Source organism: Marmota flaviventris, chromosome 3 (assembly GCF_047511675.1).
Source record: "Marmota flaviventris isolate mMarFla1 chromosome 3, mMarFla1.hap1, whole genome shotgun sequence".
In the NCBI taxonomy this organism is placed as follows: Eukaryota; Metazoa; Chordata; class Mammalia; order Rodentia; family Sciuridae; genus Marmota; species Marmota flaviventris.
This window is the reverse complement of record NC_092500.1, coordinates 63,780,955-63,798,924: the sequence shown is the minus strand read 5'-3', so window position 1 is coordinate 63,798,924 and position 17,970 is coordinate 63,780,955.

Sequence of the window (17,970 nt, the reverse complement as noted above, 5' to 3'; positions counted from 1 at the left end):
ACTGAGTTGCTTAGTGCCTTGTTTTTACTAAAGCTGGCCTTGAATTCAAAATCCCCCTGCCTCAGTGCCCATAGCTGCTGGGATTTCAGGCGTGCACCACTGCACCCAGCCTTAGCCCCTTTAATTTTAAGACAGATTCTCCATAAATTGCTCAGTACAAATTTGAATTTAGGATCCTCCTACTTTAGCCTCCTGAGTGAGTCCCTGGGATTACAGGCATGTACCACCACAACTGGCTCACAGTACTGTTTCTGTCTCAAAGCCATTCTGGTAGAGGTGTGTGCCATAACTTTTCTTTTTTTGTGGTGTTGGGGATTGACCTCCCACATGCTGGGTGAATGCTTTACCACTGAGCTAGTTGCCCCTACTCATCCCTTCAGTCTTTTTTTTTTTTTTTTTTTTGTCTTTTTTAGTTGTTGATGGATACAATGCCTTTTTTATTTTTATTTATTCTAGAAGCATAAACATTTTATTTTTATGTGGTGCTGAGGATTGAGCCCAGTGAGCTACAATCCCAACTGCCCCTCAGTCTTTTAAGAGCTTAGAATCTTTGAAGGTCTTTGATAGCTCAGCTCAGTGTGTTGGAATAGCAGGAATGTCAGGATCTGCTGAGAATGAGAAGGAATTCCAGAGAAAGAAACCCTTCTGACTAAGGACAGTATGCAAAGAGCTTCTAGCCTTTTCCAAAAGAGATCTTCCCTAGATCCACAGCTTGGAGAAATGAGAATGAACAATGCTTCTCAGTACCAGCAGGTGGAAGCAGTGAGCTACTCAAGACTTCACCTATTACCCTGGGGCTCCCAACTTAGTGCCAGAGCAGTACCTTTCTATATCAGGCAGTCGCAGAACTCTCAGGGCTGATGCAAGGGCAGGGATAAGGAAAAGTCCCAGGGTTATGGTACTGATTCTAGCCCTTCCCACAATCTTGACCTAGAGAAGGCAAGGCACTTATCAAAGGTCCAAAGGTATCCTGCTCTCAGGCCCGAATTCATCAGTGCCTGTGTATTTCCTGCTCCACCTGTCTGCCTGCTTTCCAAAGAATTTCCTGCACCTTTACTGTGAGCCAGGGATGTGCTAGGAGCATACTATACTTAACAGAAGTGTGCAATTTTGTGGAATAGAGTCTGGTAAATGATTACGTTTTTATGATACTTGGAGACACTTAAGCATACCACCTGGGAAGTCAGAGAGACTAGGGTGTGAATTCATGCTACATCCCTTGCTAGTTGAGCAATTTTTTTGAGCTTTAGGGTTTTTTGTTTGTTGTTTTTTTAGTTTTACATGACATGTAGACTGCATTTTGACATATTATACATACATAGAGTATAACTTAAGATCTATTAGGATCTTATTCTCCGGGGCTGGGGTTGTGGCTCAGTGGTAGAGTGCTCGCCTAATATGCAAGGGGCCCTGGGTTCAATCCTCAGCACCACATAAAAATAAAATAAAGATATTGGTCCACCTAAAACTAAGAAATAAATTTAAAAATATATTTTAAAAAAAAAGATCTATTAGGATCCTATTCTTGTGGTTGTACGTGATGTGGAGTTTCACTGATGGTATATTCATATATGAACATAGGAAAGTTATGTCCGATTCATTCTACTGTCTTTCCTGTTCCCATCCCCCCTCCCTAAATTCTTTGTCCATAAAAATGACAAAGGTAAATGACCACAGAATAACAGCAAGATGATACATAAAAATCCAATACATAAGAATAAATAAATAAAATTCACCTCTTGCCACATGGCAGTTATAAATGCTGAACACCAGGGAAGCAACACCCAGCTCAGTCCTCAGGAGACTTCCCAGAGAAGGTAACCATTGCAACGAAATTTGAAGGATGAAGACAGGTATGGTGGCATACAGCTGTTTTCCTAGCAACTGGGAGGTTCAAGCAGGAGGATCATAAATTCCAGGCCAGCCTCAGCCACTTTGCAAGATCCTGCTCAAAAAAAAAAAAAAAAAAAAAAAAAAAAGCCAGGCATGGTGGCACACACCTGGAATCCTGGCTCAGGAGGCTTAGGCAGGAGGACCTCAAGTTCAAAGCCAGCCTCAGCAATGGTGAGGCTAAGCAAATCAGTGAGACTCTGTCTCTAAATAAAATACAAAATAGGCTGGGGATGTACTTCAGTGATTGAGTGCCCCTGAGTACCCCTAAAAAATAAAAATAAAAAGGGCTAAGGTTGTATCTCAGTGGTAAAGAGCATCAGTGCCAAAAAATAAAAGAAGGAAGGCAGGAAGGGAAGGAGGGAGGGAGGGAGGGAAGAAGGAAGAAGGAAAAGAAATTTTAAGGAGAGTAGGAGATACACAGAAAATGAGGTGGGGGAAGGAAAAGGTGGGAGAAGGTGAGGAGGAAAGGAGTAAGGCAGATATACTTTGGAGAACATGGATGCATAGTACCTCCTTCACCATCAACAAGAATAAGTTTTTCTGGACATGGTGGTGCATGTATACTAGGGAGGCTTAAGTAGGATGATCACAAATTCAAGACCAGCCTCAGCAACATGGGAGACCCGTCTCAAAATAAAAAATAAAAAGGGCTGGGGATGTAGCTCTGTGGTAGAGCAACTCTGAATTCAATCTCCAGTTCCAGAAGAGGAAAAAAAGAAAAAAGAAAGAAAGAAAAAATAAACCTAGTTTCCCAGATGGGAGGCTGCATGGTCTGGATCCTTTCCATAAATTAACACACATTTAGTGAGCACCTGCTATGAGCTTCTTTCAAGAATTGTGAAAGACAGGGCTAGGAGAATAGCTCAGCAGTGGTGTATATGCATGCTTAGCACATGAGAAACCCTGGGTTCAATCCCAGCAAACACATACACAAGGAGTTGTAAGAGATAATAAAGATAAGATTGATGTAGTGACCCATTATGTGCTTCTGGCTTTTTTTTCTTTTCTTTTTTTTTTTTTTGTAGTCCTGGGGATTAAACTCATGGTTTCACACATGTGAGGCAAGCACTCTACAACTAAGCTAAATCTCCAGTCTCTCCAGATAATTTTGGAAGCTGAAGCAGGAGAATTGCATGAGCCCAGAAGTTTAAGGTTATCCTGGGCAAATAAAATAAAAGAACAGAAACAAAATAAGAGGTAATAAAGATAAGCGAAAAAAACAAAGATCTCACTTCTTGTTTTCTGAAAGCCTACAGAAATTGGGAAGAATAAATGGGGGTGCTGGGGTTGTGGCTCAGTGATAAAGTGCTTTTCTAGCATGTGAGAGGCACTGGGTTCAATCCTAGCACCACATAAAAACAAATAAAGGCATTGAGTCTATATACAACTAAAAAAATAAAAAATAAGTGTCCATCTAAGAGGCTGGGATTATAGCTCAGTTGATAGAATAATTGCCTTGCATGCACAAGGCCCTAGGTTCAATCCCCAGCTCCATTAAAAAAAGAGAGAGAGAGAGAAAGAAAAAGAAAAAAGAAAAAAAATTGTCCATCTACAACTAAACATATATATGTGTGTGTAATATACCCCAGTACCAGAAAAAAAGGAAAAATAAGATCCTGGCATGGTGGTGCACATCTGTAATCCCAGCAACTCAGGAGACTGAGGCAGGAGTCTTGCAAGTTCAAAGCCAGCCTTGGCAACTTAGTGAGACCCTATGCAACTTAGAAAGGCTGTGTCTCAAAATAAAAATTAAAAGTCTGGAAGGTGATTCAGTGGTTAAGAACCCCTGGTTTCAATCCCTAGTGCAAAGAGAAAAGAAAGAATAAACATCAGTGGAGAGACTGGTTTTGGTCTGGGATGTAGGTAGGAAAAGTAGAGAATGCTGGGGGTGGAAACAGTCATATGGGTTGGAAGTTATTAAGTTCTCCATCTTATTCACTCATCCTCAGCCTTGTAGGAAACCTGCTCCAGGGAGGATTACTTGGCTTTTCTTGAGTCCTTTCCTTTTCTGAATTGGCCAAAGTATAAAAATGCTGACTTTCTTTCATTCAGTATTGAACATGCTATGTATAAGACAGGGGAAGGGTCTCATCCAAGTCCTATTACCACTACTTAGAAATATTCTAAGAAGGCACTGTGCTTCCAATTATACTACAGAGCTATAATAACAAAAACTGCATGGTACTGGCATTCAAACAAATAGGCCATTAGTACAGAATAGAAGACACAGAGACAAACCCACATAGATACAGTCATCTGGTCCTTGACAAAGGTGCCAAAAACAAACACTGGAAAAAAGACAGCCTTTCTAGCAAATGATGCTAGCACAAGTGGTAATCCATATGTAGAATGAAACTAGACCTTTATTTCTCACCCTGTACAAAAATCAACTCCAAATAGATCAAAGATCTAAGACTTCAACCAGAAAATATGCACCTCCTAGAAGAAACATAGGGTCGCTGTATTCTTCAGAATACAGTGCCAGGCAATGACTTTCTCAATAGGAACCCTAAAGCTCAGGAAATAATGCCAAGGGTTAAGAACTAGGACAGCATCAAATTAAAAAACTTCTGCTCAGCAAAAGAAACAATTAGATTGTGAAGAGAGAACCCACAGAATGGGAGAAAATCTTTGCTAGTTACTCTTCTGAGAGAGGATTACTATCTAGAACATATAAAGAGCTCAAGAAATTTTCACCAAAAAAATAAAATAACCCAATTAATAAATGGGCAAATGAATTAAATGGACACTTCTCAGAAGAAAGAAATAAAATGGCCAACAAATACATGAATAATGTTCAACATCATTAGCAATTAGGGAAATGCAAATCAAAACCATACTGAAATTTCATCTCACACCAATCAGAATGGCAGTCATGCTGGGCACAATGGGGCACTCCTGTAATCCCAGCAGGTGGGGAGGCTGAGATAGGAGGATCACAATTTCAAAGCCAGCCTCAGCAATGGCAAGGCCCTAAGCAACTCAGTGAGAGCCTGTCTCTAAATACAAAATAGGGCTGGGGATGTAGCTCAATAGTGAGTACCCCTGAGTTCAATCCCAGGTACAAAAAAAAAAAAAAAAAAGAATGTCAGTCATCAAGTATACTAAACTGGGTGGCGCCAGTGGTGCATGTCTGTAATCCCAGCCGTTTTGGGGAGGCTGAGGCAGGAGGAGCCTTTGAAGCCAGCCTAAGCAACTTAGGAAGGACCTAAGCAATTTAGCAAGATTCTGTCTCAAAATAAAAAATAAAAAGGATTGGGAATGTAGCTCAGTTGTTAAATGCCCCTGTGTTCATCCCTAGTACAAAACAACAACAACAACAACAACAAAAAAAAACAATAAAGCCAGCCATTGCAACTTAGTGAGTCCCTAAGCAATTTAGCAAGATTCTCTCAAAATAAAAAAGGCTGGGAATGTGGCCCAGTGGCTAATCCCCACTGGGTTTTATTCCTGGCACCAAAAAAAAATTTAAAAAACAAACAAAAAAGAATACAAATAATAATAAATGCTGGAGAGGATGTGGAGAAAAGGAAATTTTTACACTGGATGGGACTCTAAATTAGTACAACCACTATGGAAATCAATTGGAGGCTCCTTAAAAGATTAGGCATGGGGGCTGGGGTTGTAGCCCAGTGGTAGAGTGCTTGCCTTGCATGCCTGAGGCACTGGGTTCGATCCTCAGCACTACAGATATTAAAAAAAAAAAAAAAAAAAAAAAAAAATGATTAGGCATGGGCCAGATGGCTCCAGAGGCTGAGGCAGAAGGTTGAAAGTTCAAAGTCAGCCTCAGCAATTTAGCAAGGCCCTAAGCAATTCAGAGACCTGTCTCTAAATAAAATACAAAAAGGCTAGGGATGTGGCTCAATGGTTAAGTGCCCCTGGGCTCAATCCCAGTACCACAAAAACAAAAACAACAACAACAACAAAAAACACAACTAGGCATGGAAACACCAACACCATATGACCTAGCTATGCTCTTTTTGGTATTTACTCTGAAGAATCTTACTACAGTGAAACCTACATACCCATGTTTATAGCATAGGTGTCCATCAATGGATGAATGGACACAGAAAATGTGGTATTTATACACAATGGAGTTTTATTCAGTGATAAAGAAAAATGAAATTATGGCATTTGCAAGAAAATGCATAGAACTAGAGACTATCATGTTAGGTGAAATAAAGTCAGACTTTTAAGTTGGTTTTTTTTTTTAATATTTATTCTTTAGTTGTAGTTGGACACAATACCTTTACTTGATTTATTCACTTTTATGTGTGCTGAGGATTGAACCCAGGGCCTCCCACATGCTAGATGAGCACTCTACCGCTGAGCCACAACTCCAGGCCCCAAACTTTTAAGTTTAAAGGTCTTATGTTTTTTCTCATATGCAGAAGCTAGAGAAGAAAAAGGAAAACGAAGGTGGGGGTGGATCTAATGGAAATCAAAGGGAGATCAGTAGAGGAAAGGGACCAAGGGGTTGGAGGCAGGTAGAAAGGTGGAAGTGCTGGGGAGTGATATTGGACAAATTATATTGTTATATTGTGTGCATTTACAAATATGTGACAGCAAATCCCATCAATATGTACAATTATTATGCACCAATAAAAAGTGGAAAAAAATAATGAAGAGCCCATCCAGGGTGAAACAGGCAAAAATAAAATAAAATAAAAGGCACTGTGGGGGCGAAGCCAGCTTCTACTTCCCTCCTCGAACCACCAAACCTTAAAATGTAGGGCAAGAAGTGGCATGTCTTTGGCATTGTGCCAAAGGCTGATGTGGCAAGAGGAAAGAGGAAAGAATCTGAGAAGGGGCTGAATTTCAGCAGAAAGGAAGGAGACCATAGGCCTCACAATGGGGGTGTGGAAGAAGAATGGAGCCAGTGGGAACTTTAATTATTAGTTAAAATTAAAAATTGTTAACTGGGGCTGGGGATGTGGCTCAAGTGGTAGTGCGCTCGCCTGGCATGCATGCGGCCTGGGTTCAATCCTCAGCACCACATACAAACAAAGATGTTGTGTCCGCCGATAACTAAAAATAAATAAATAAATATTTTAAAAAATTCTCTCTCTCTCTCTCTCACTCTCTCTTTAAAAAATAAAAAATAAAAATAAAAATTGTTAACTGGGGCTGGGATATAGCTCAGTTTGTAGAGTGATTGCCTCACATGCACAAGGCCCTGGGTTCAATCCCCAGCACTACCAAAAAAAAAAAAAAAAAAAAAATTGTTAAGTGGAGTCCCTGGTTATCACCTCCCAATATATCCTGATGAGAAAATGAACCTGAAATGCCTATCAACTAGACTTAACAATTATTATTGTATTCCATGTTTAGGTCTGTTATTCTTTTCTGAAGTATTTAAAAATAATTTACAGACATTATGACATAAAAATTAATTTTTAAAAAAATTATTTGTTTTTTAGTTATAGGTGGACACAATATATTTATTTTATTTTTATGTGGTGCTGAGGATCCAACCTAAGGCCTCACGCCTGCTAGGTGAGTGCTCTACCTCTGAGCCACAACCCCAGCCCTAAATGTTTTACTATGTATTAATAAGAAAAACATTTTCTTATATAATATCAATACTATTATGCTCCCTGTATTAACAATAATTTCTTTCTTTCCTTTTCTTTTCTTTTTTCTTTCTTTCTTTCTTTTTTCTGTCTTTTTTTTTTTTTTTTTGGTACCAAGGATTGAATCTATTGGATATGAAAAATGACAAACCCCAAAATAGTGTGGCCCAGGAGAGGGAATGAGGGAGAAGGCAATACATGTATTCTTTCCCAGTACATTCCTTCCCAGTGACAAAACAGGCCCCAAGGGAGGAGATATCCATCAAGTCTAAAATGACAGTTTCTGTGAAGAGACCAAAGCATTGATCCTTCCCTAAACAAATCCTTTCCCTAGATACCAACCACTGACCCCAGACCCTCCATCTGGATCTGTAAAAGATAAATCCCAGATACTGACCACTGACCCCAGGCCCTCCATCTGGCCCAGTAAGATAAATCCCAGATACTGACCACTGACCCCAGACCTCCTCCCATCTTGCCCAGTAAAACAGACCCCAAATTCCTGAGTGCCCATACTGACAAGCTCATTAATTAAGTCACCTCTCAGTGTAACCTATATAAGCCCATACTTCTCCTTTGGCCAGAGGCTCATTTTCCACCAGGAAAGTGGGTCCATCAGAACATCACTTTGTTCCTGAATAAAAAGCTGTGCAGAGCTAATCCGTGAAGTTTGCTTCTGGCCCAGTCCTTTGGTGCTAATAGAACCCAGGGCTGCTTATCCACTGAGCCACATCCCCAGCCCTTTTTATTTTTTATTTAGAGACAGGGTCTCACTAAGTTGCTGCTAAATTGCTGTGGCTGGCTTTGAACTTGCAATTCTCCTGCCTCAGCTTCCTAAACTGCTGGGATTACATGTGTGCCACTGCACCCAGCCAACAATAATTTATTAATATCATTAATTTATTAATATCATCTAATACCCATTTTGTTTCACATTTTCCCACTATGTCTCAAAAGTCTTTTCACAATCTGTTTGTTCAAAATAGGATTAAAATTCATGTGATTATTTTATCTCATGTCTTATTTATTTTTGCAGTGCTACAGATCAAACCTAGGGCCTCACAAATACCTGGCAAGTGTTCTACCATGGAGCTACAGGAAGGAGCTGCCTTGGTGGTGGTGCACACCTGTAATCCCAGCTATTCTGGAGGCTGAGGCAGGAGATCTCAAATTCATGGGCCATTTAGGGAGAATTTCTCTCATAATAAAATAAAAAGAGGGCTGGGGATGTGGCTCAAGTGGTAGTGCGCTCGCCTGGCATGAGTGTGGCCCGGGTTCGATACTCAGCACCACATACAAACAAGGATGTTATGTCCGCCGAAAACTAAAAAATAAATATTAAAAAATTCTCTCTCTCTCCCTCTCTCTCTCTCTCTCTCTCTCTCTCTCTCTCTCTTTAATAAAATAAAAAGAACTGAGGTCCTGTGTGGTGGCTCACACCTGTAATCCCAGCTGAGACAAGAGGATGGTGAGTTCAAACCAGCCTTAGCAAAGGCAAGATGCTAAGCAACTCAGTGAGACTCTGACTCTAAAAAGAGTCAAAATAGGGCTGGGGGATATGGCTCAGTGATTTGAGTGCCCCTGATTTTAATCCCTGGTACATCCACCCCCTCCAAAAACAAAACAAGAAAAAAAAAAAAAAAAAGAAAGAAAAGAAAAAGGGCTGGGGTCCTAGTTCAATGGAAGAGCACTTGCCTTGCATGTGTGAGACACTGGGTTCAGTTCTCATCACCATATATAAATAAATAAGATAAAGTTCCATCAACAAATCAACAACTAAAAAAAAACGAGAGAGAGAGAGAGAGAGAGCTGGGGATGTAGCTCAATTCTTCCTTACCATATGTGAGATCCTGGGCTCAATCCCCAGTATGGAAATAACAAAAATGTGAGCAGTGGTGTTTGCCTGTAAAATCAGTGACTTGGGAGGCAGAGGCAGAAAGATCCAAGTTTGAGGCCAATTGAGCAACTTAACATGATCCTGTCCTCAAGATAAAAAATAAAAATCCTGGGGATGTAGTTTACTATAAAGATCCCTGGGTTCCAACCCCAGTACTGCCCTCCACACCTCCCCCACTCCAAATAAGGACAGTTCTTCCTTCTGTTTTTCCATGCAATTGATTTGTTGAAGAAACAGGCAGTTTCCCTGTAGAATCTTCCACCTTTCAGATTTTTCTGATTTGCCTTTGTGTTTTCACTTATCTTGTTCCTCTGGTCCCTGTATTTTCTGATAACTGGCTATTAGATCTAAAGACTTGCCAAGATTTAGGCTCAATATTTTTGGAAAGAACATTTGTCAGGTGAGAGAGGCAGTGTTCTTCCTATTGTACTACATCAGGACCACATAATACATATAATGTCAGGTTGTCTGATTCAGTTTCTGAAGCTGTGGAGGAGGTTAAGACTGAGGGGCCTACACAGCAACCACCTATGAGCCTGGAAGTGGAGCTCTGATTTCATCTGACTTCTGATACTGCTGGCTTTTGTAGGAAAGAGTGGGCTGAGGTTAGGGTTGAGGTCAGCATTCAGAGAAGTATTAGTTGAAAGAACTTGATGTCCACAGTGTGGACTGATTCAGATTCTGGGCAGGATTGAGCAGAGTCCTAGGGATAGAGATACCAATTATCTCTATCCATAGGGTGGTGCAGGGTGGCAAAAGGTGAGTCCCCCTTTAATCCTGCTGGTTAGGTACCTAGATTGGTGTAGGGAGTTGGGGGGGAGGGGGGTGGGGGAGTGTGGGGGAACCCTTCCTAGACCTATTCACCCTATCCTGAACTTTCCACCGTAGAAAGCAAGATGCTTTCCTCTTCACCTCTGGATCCTGTGGATCTGGTTATAGTATGGGATGGGGAAAATTCTCTATGAATTGTTTTTCTTGTTCTCTGGCTTCTGGTTCCCACCTTAAAATCTTATTTTTGTTTTTTGCCTTGCTGGGCAAAAAGGGCTGAGCTACACCCCACCAAAATACTTTTTTTTTTTTTTTTTGGTACCAGGGATTGAACTAAGGAGCACTCAACCACTGAGTCACATCCCCAGTCCAATTTTGTGTATTATTTAGAAACAGGGTCTCACTGAGTTGCTTAGTGCTTCTGGATTGCTGAGGCTGGCTTTGAACTTGTGATCCTCCTGCCTCAGCTTCCCAAGCCGCTGGGATTACAGGAGTCTATTACTGCACCCAGCTATTTTTTTTTTTTTAATTTTTTGAACTCAGGGGCTCTTGACCACTGTGCCACATCCCCAGCCCTGTTTTGTATTTTGTTTAGAGACAGGATCTTACTGAGTTGCTTAATACCTTGCTGAAGCTAGCTTTGAACTCATGATCCTCCTGCCTCAGCCTCCCCAGCTGCTGGAATTACTGGTGTTGGCTACTGTAACCGGCTCAAAATACTTTTTGATTGCTCTAAAACTTCCAAATGTTAGAGCAGAAAGGAACTTCAAGATTAGGTCCCTTGGGCTGGGGATGTGGCTCAAGCAGTAGCGTGCTTGCCTGGCATGCGTGGGTTCGATCCTCAGCACCACATACAAACAAAGATGTTGTGTCTGCCAAAAACTAAAAAATAAATATTTTTTAAAAAAATTCTCTCACTCTCTCTTTTTTTTTTTAAAGAAAGAGAGAGAGAGAGAGAATTTTAATATTTATTTATTTTTTTTAGTTTTCGGCGGACACAACATCTTTGTTTGTATGTGGTGCTGAGGATCGAACCCGGGCTGCACGCACACCAGGCAAGCGCGCTACCGCTTGAGCCACATCCCCAGCCCCTCTCACTCTCCCTTTAAAAAAAAAAAAAAAAAAAAAAGATTAGGTCCCTCATGGAGGAATTCTCCTTCCCTCTCATCCTTTCTGAGACTTGATGACATATAAGATGGTGTAGTGTGGTAGTTCCTCAAAGTTTAATCATTCACATTCTGTCTTCATAATTTTTTATTTACCATGATCAGCTTGCTCCATAGTATACTATTATTTTTCTTCATCCTAACAATAATCTCTGTAAAATTACAGGTTGAATATGTAGTTCTATTTTTAAAAGCCATTGAAAGAACACAAACATGCTGGGTATAATGGCCAGTGCTTGAAGTTCCACCTACTCCGGAGACTGAGGCATGAAGATTCCTTGAGCACTGGTTGAAGAGAACTTGATGGTCACAGTGTGGCCATAAAGGACTTCGAGGCCATCCTGGACAACATAACAAGAGCCTGGCTCTTAAAACATTACAAAACAAGGGCTGGGGGTGTAGGTCAGTAACTGAGCGCTTGTCTACTATGTGTGAGGCCTTAGTTTGGAGATCTCCAGGGCCAGGAAAACAAAATCAAACAGTGTGTGTGTGTGTGTGTGTGTGCGCATACACACACACACAAATATACATAAACACTACACATCAGAAATATTCCAATTCTAACGATGGTGCGTGCCCCACACTTCGGGAAATACTACAGAGAAGGAATGGAGGCAGGGAGTCTTGAGATCTTGTTCGGGCACACTTCTTAAATTCCGGATTTATTTCCTAATCATAAGAAGAGGATGATATAATGTTTACAGGCATTGGTTATTGGTCTTGTGAGTGAGCCAGTCTTCCTGGAAGAATCCCAGGGACCTTTGTCCAGCACCTCTGGCAGCAGCTGCGGGGTAGGGAGCTGAGCGCCCAGCAAGCCAGCAGGGAGAGTCACCTCTCTCAACAATCTAGGCAGACGCGGCGCCGGGGAAACCCGGTTTCTCTAGGTCGCCTAAGTCTGTGAAGCTCCTGCCCTCTCTCCCACCTTTCTCTCTCCACCAGCTTCCTAGCCGAAATCGAGGTGGTGTTTCAAGGCCTTTCCCTCAGAGGAACCACCCACCCGCCCAGCCTTTCTCCCCGGGGCAGTGAGAACTTCCGGAAGAAGAGATGAAAAGTCAGGTGTCAGGCCTATACGAAGTTCAGCTGGCTTCACGGGCTCCAGCGAGGGAGGGCAAAGCAGGAAGGAGGGGTTTGCGGTTGGGGACAGCCAGATGGCCCACCTCGACCGGAAACTGGGGGTGGAGAGGCCGGGCCCAGCCTACCCCCGTCATCCAGCTCCCGCTGGGCCTCAGAGGCGGGCAAACCCCACCCCATTCCTCTGGGCACCTCGTGGCCCGGGCGGGTTTGTTTACGAATCCGGCTCCCTCCTCCCGCAGCCCGGCCCTTCGCCCGCCCTCAGGGTGGCCCGGGAGGAGAGGGAAAGCAGGCTGCCCCCGGCGCACTGCGCATGTCATTCTGCCTGCAATCTGTGCCGTGGGTGTCCAGACCTGTGGGGGCCTTTCTCCTTTAGTGGGAATCGGGAGTTGGGGTGGTGTCGTTCGTTCTGTCAACTCTGGGATCTGGGGAGGACTCAGGGCTACTTGTCTCAGGAGGGGCAGGAGAAACAAACTGCTTCAACTTTGGTTAAAAGAAGATTTTTTTTTTTTTTAACTAGGTTTCCTAGTCAGGAACCCGGTCACCCTTGGGGTGTGGGGGTCCGGGTGCGTGTGCGGTGAGGGTTAAATTGACATTAAGCACCCCTTTCCTCCCAGGTGTGGTGAGCCCGCGACCCCTGAGGAGCCTGCGGGGGTGGGGGTGGGGGTTGGGTGTTTGGGGAAGAGAAATGTTTTGTTTATGTATTTGTTCCAAACTGGAATCCCTAGGAGTCAGATTTAAATGTTCAGAGAAGTTCTCATTTTGCTCTGTTGGGGGCCTAGGCCAGATTCCTTAAGCTTGTCTTTCCTAGTTCTCAAGAACGCAAAAAGTGGAACCCCCAAATTTCTTTCTCACCTGCGTTAGACCACCCTTGCTTTTATTAGGTAAAGGGTCTTCAAGCTTGGAAGATTTGGTTGGGTTTATAGTCGGGACAGACTTTTTTTTTTTTTTTTTTTAAGAGAGAGAGAGAGAATTTTAATATTTTAGTTTTCAGCTGACACAACATCTTTGTTTGTATGTGGTGCTGAGGATCGAACGGAGCCGCACGCATAGCCAGGCTAGCGCGCTACCGCTCGAGCCACATCCCCAGCCCCTGGACAGACTTCTTGTATCCCTCTTCAGAAGAGAGAATATTCGAGAATTTTGGGTCAGAGTTAATCTCCCACAATAACTAAATTGTGTTTTTATTTTTCTTTTCTTTTTTTTCCTAAATTGTGTTCTAGACCATGCTACCCAGTCTTCACACAAAACTAATTTGGGGTGGGGATATAGCTCAGTTGATAGAGTGCTTGCCTTGCATAAGGTTCAATCCCTAGCACCATAAAAATAAATAAATAAATAAATAAAAATAAACCCAACTCTTATTCCCCCTCTTCCACCGTTTTTTTTTTTTTTTTTTTTTTTTGGAGGGGGGGTACTAGGGATGGAACTCAGGGACACTTCACCTTTTAGCCACATCCCCAGCCCTATTTTGTATTTTTTTCTTTTTAAAGAAAGCTTATTAATTTTTAAAATTTATATATGACAGTGGAATGCATTGCAATTCATATTACACATATAGAGCACAATTTTTCATATCTCTGGTTGTATTCTATTTTGTATTTTATTTAGAGACAGGGTCTCAGTTGCTTACTGTTTTGCTTTTTGCAGAGGCTGGCTTTGAACTCAAGATCCTTCTCCTTCAGCCTCTGGAGCCACTGGGATTATAGGCCTGCACAACAGTGCCCTACTCTCCCACCTTTTTCTTCCTCTGGGAACTTCAAGTCCACCAGAGCCACAAGCTGGTTACAGAAGAATCGAATGCCTTTCTAGTGCTAGGTAGAGTCTAGGCAGGCATAAATCACAATGCTTCTCACATAAGGAAACAAAAGTACCAACTGAGTCACTTATATAATGATAATAATTTTAAAGACTAATCCAGCCACTGTAGCCCAATGGTGCACACCTGTTATTCCAGTGACTTGGGAGACTGATACCAGAGGGAGCACAAGTTCAAGGCCAGCTTCCTCAGGTTAGCCATACACTGCTTCCAAATAAAAAGGAAAAAGGGCTGGGGGCCAGCTCAAATCCCTAGCCACACACACAAAAGTTATAGCCAGGGGGCTGGGGTTGTGGCTCAGTGGTAGAGTGCTTGCCTAGCATGTGTGAGGCACTGGGTTCCATTGTCAGCACCACATAAAAATAAATTAATAAAATAAAGGTCCATCAACAACTTAAAATGCTATATATTTATATATTATAGCCAGGCGCTGTGAGGCTCCCCTGTAATTCTAGCAACTCCCAAGGCTGAGGGAGGAGGATTGCAAATTCAAAGCCAGCCTCTGCAATTTATCGAGACCCTGTCTCAAAATAAAAACAGGGCTGGGGATATAGCTCATGATGATAGAGTACTTGCTTTATGTGCATAAGGCAAACACATAATCTCCCAGCAACACGCAAAAAAATAAATTAATTAATTAAAAAAAAACAGGCTAGAGATGTGGCTCAGTGATTAAGTGCCCCTGTATTTAATCCCTGGCACAAAATAAATAAATAAAAGTTATAAAGACTATCTGCCCCAAGTCCTGGATTTCCTCACAAGTTCTGGGCTTCTCAAATAGAAAGAAACTCAGATTGCTTCAGGTTTTTTTTGTTTGTTTGTTTTGGTACTGGGGATTGAACTCAGGGGCACTTAACCACTGAGCCACATCCCCAGCCCAATTTTGTATTGTATTTAGAGACAGGGTCTCACTGAGTTGCTAAGCACTTTGCCATTGCTGATGGCTGGCTTTGAACTTGTGATCCTCCTGTCTCAGCCTCCTGGCCTCTAGAGCTGCTGAGATTACAGGTGTGTGCCCTGGCCTCCCTTCAATTTTTATTTTTTTGCCATACTGGTGATTAAGCCCAGGGTGCACTACCATTAAGCTATATCCCCAGTCTTTTTATTTGGAGACAGAGTCTAAATTACCCAGGCTGGCCTTGAATTCTACCTCAGCCTTTTGATTAGCTGGGATTGCAGGCAGCGCACCACTGCTTCTGCAAGGACTTTCTTTTCTTTTTCTTTTTTTAAGGATTTTATTTTCTAACCTCCTTTATCCTATAGTAAGTAGGACAGATAAGAAATTTCAGTCTACTTTGGACTTAATAGCTGTAGTGGAGAGTTTATGAACAAGAAAGATTACAATGATGAGAATGACAGTGTAGAAGGGTTTGGGATGATCATATGTATATTTTATTATATTTTTATTTTTGACAATTTATTTATTTTTGTGATGCTGGGAATGAAATCCAGGTTCTTCCTATTTTTGGTACCGGAGAATGAATTCAGGGTTGCTTAATCACTGCGCCAAATCCCTAGTCCTTTTTTTAATATATTATTTAGAGACAGGGACTCACTGAGTTGCAAAGCACCCTGCCATTGATGAGGCTGGCTTTGAACTTGTGATCCTCCTGCCTCAGCCTCTGGAGAAATAACAGGCATGCCCAGCTGGAACCCAGATTCTTGTGCATGGTAGATGAACATTACCACTGATCTACATCCCCTGCCCTTATATTTTACTTTTTTTAAAAGATTTTTTTTCCATGGGGCTGGGATTGTGGCTCAGTGGTAGAGCAGTTGCCTAGCATGTGTAGGGCACTGGGTTTTATTCTCAGCACCTCATATAAATAAATGAATAAAATAAAGGTCCATCAACATCTAAAAAAATAATTTTTTTACAATACTTTTATTTTATTAATTTTTATGCGGTGCTGAGGATGGAGCCCAGTGCCTCACATGTGCTAAGCAAGCACTCTACCATTGAGCTACAGCCCTAGTCCTATTTTTCACTTTTTTGAGGTGAGGTCAGTCTTGTTATATTATCTAGACTGGTCTTGAACTCCTGGGCTCAAGCAGTGATCCTACCTCAACCTTCCCAGTATATGCTAATTTATCAGATTGCTAACTGGGAAAGTGATGACAGCTGAAGAAAGGCTTCAAAGTTAGGAAGATTTAACTTGTATATGCAATCAAATGAATGCTGAGAATCAGTTGTTAGTATTGTAATACCTGCAGACCCATTCAGGAATGTTAAGACTAGGCTTTCCTTTGAATGGTAGCAGTGTTTACTGGGAGTGGGAAGGACTGGGGTTATGGCTCAGCAGTAGTGTTTGCCTAGCTTGTGTGAAGCCATGGGTTGAATCTCCAGCACCACAAAACAAAAACAAAAAAGCAAGTATTTACTGAGTATCAACTATATGCCAGGCTTTGAGAATACAAAATGAAAATGTTATTGGTGTTTTGTATTTTATTTAGAGATAGGGTCCCACTGAGTTGCTTAGTGCCGGTTGCTGAGGCTGGCTTTGAACTCTTGATCCTCCTGTTTCAGCCTCTCAAGCCGCTGGTACAGCTGTGTGCCCAGCTCTTGTTCAGATTTTTACAGAAGAATTGAGCAAGAGAGAGCACGTTATTCATATGCTCTCATGGCCTATCAATAAGTTAACCTATGTGTAGGATATCCTTCAGTGGTCAGGGGCTGAATTCTCTTTCTGAAGGAGTGAAGGGAAAGGATTGTAAATAGGACGATGGCTATTGAATTTTTAGTCTAAATCTAGGCTTTTTTTCTCAGTACCTGGAATAAAATCAAAACTATAGTTCCCATTTCAGTCATAGACTAGCACTGAAGCATAGAAAAATTATAGGCTTTGGAAATAAATATAGATCAATCATAGTTTAAAGTGTCTAGCCTATTTTCTCCTCTGTACAAGGGGATGATCCCCCCCATCCCATTTGTTGTTGTTTGCAATGGGGATTGAATAGAACACGCTAGGCAAGTAAGTGCTCTACTACTTAGCTATATTCCCAGTCTCATAAATCTCCTAAATCTGTAGAAAGAATTGTTAGACAATATATATGAAATGTTTAGAGTACTATTCCAGAGTTGGCTCCTTTCCCCTACACCCCCTAGCAAGTTTAGGTGTGGTCTATTGCTGAATACACCAACAGCTGTTAGTATCTTCAAAGCTTGGTTTACAAAGATGAGTAATACAGTTTCTTCTTTGCAGGAAGTTTCTTTTCTCCAGTTTCTTCCCTAGTGTTTCTTAAACTTGGTTAAGGACTAATCACTTGGGCTACTTAAAAATGTATATTCTCAAGCCCCACCCCAGTTTTTGATTGATTTATTAGGTTTGGGGTGGGAATCTAAGAAATTGAGTTTTTCCCCAGTCCTGGGGATTGAACACAGAGGAGATTTACCACTGAGCTAAATGCTCAGCCTTATTATTTTGCATAATGTCACAGGATCTGGCTAAATTGCTGAGGCTGGAATTGAACTTGTGACCTTCCTGCCTCTGTCTTCCGGGAGGGTGGGATTATAGGCTCTGTGCCTGGCTAGTTTTATCTTTTAATTTTGAGTCAGGGTCCTACTAAATTGCTCAGCTAGAGCTGGAATTTGGGATCCTCCTGCCTTGACTAGTCGCTGGGATTGCTGGTGTGCACCATTGTGCTGGATTCACTTAATCTTTTCTAGGCCCTGCCCAAAGAGGCAGAGGTCTCAGTTCCTACCTTCAAAGGGTTATAAAAAGTTTTAGAAGCAAATCCAGATTTTAAAACATAAGAACATATAATGAAGAGAACTGTAGGTAA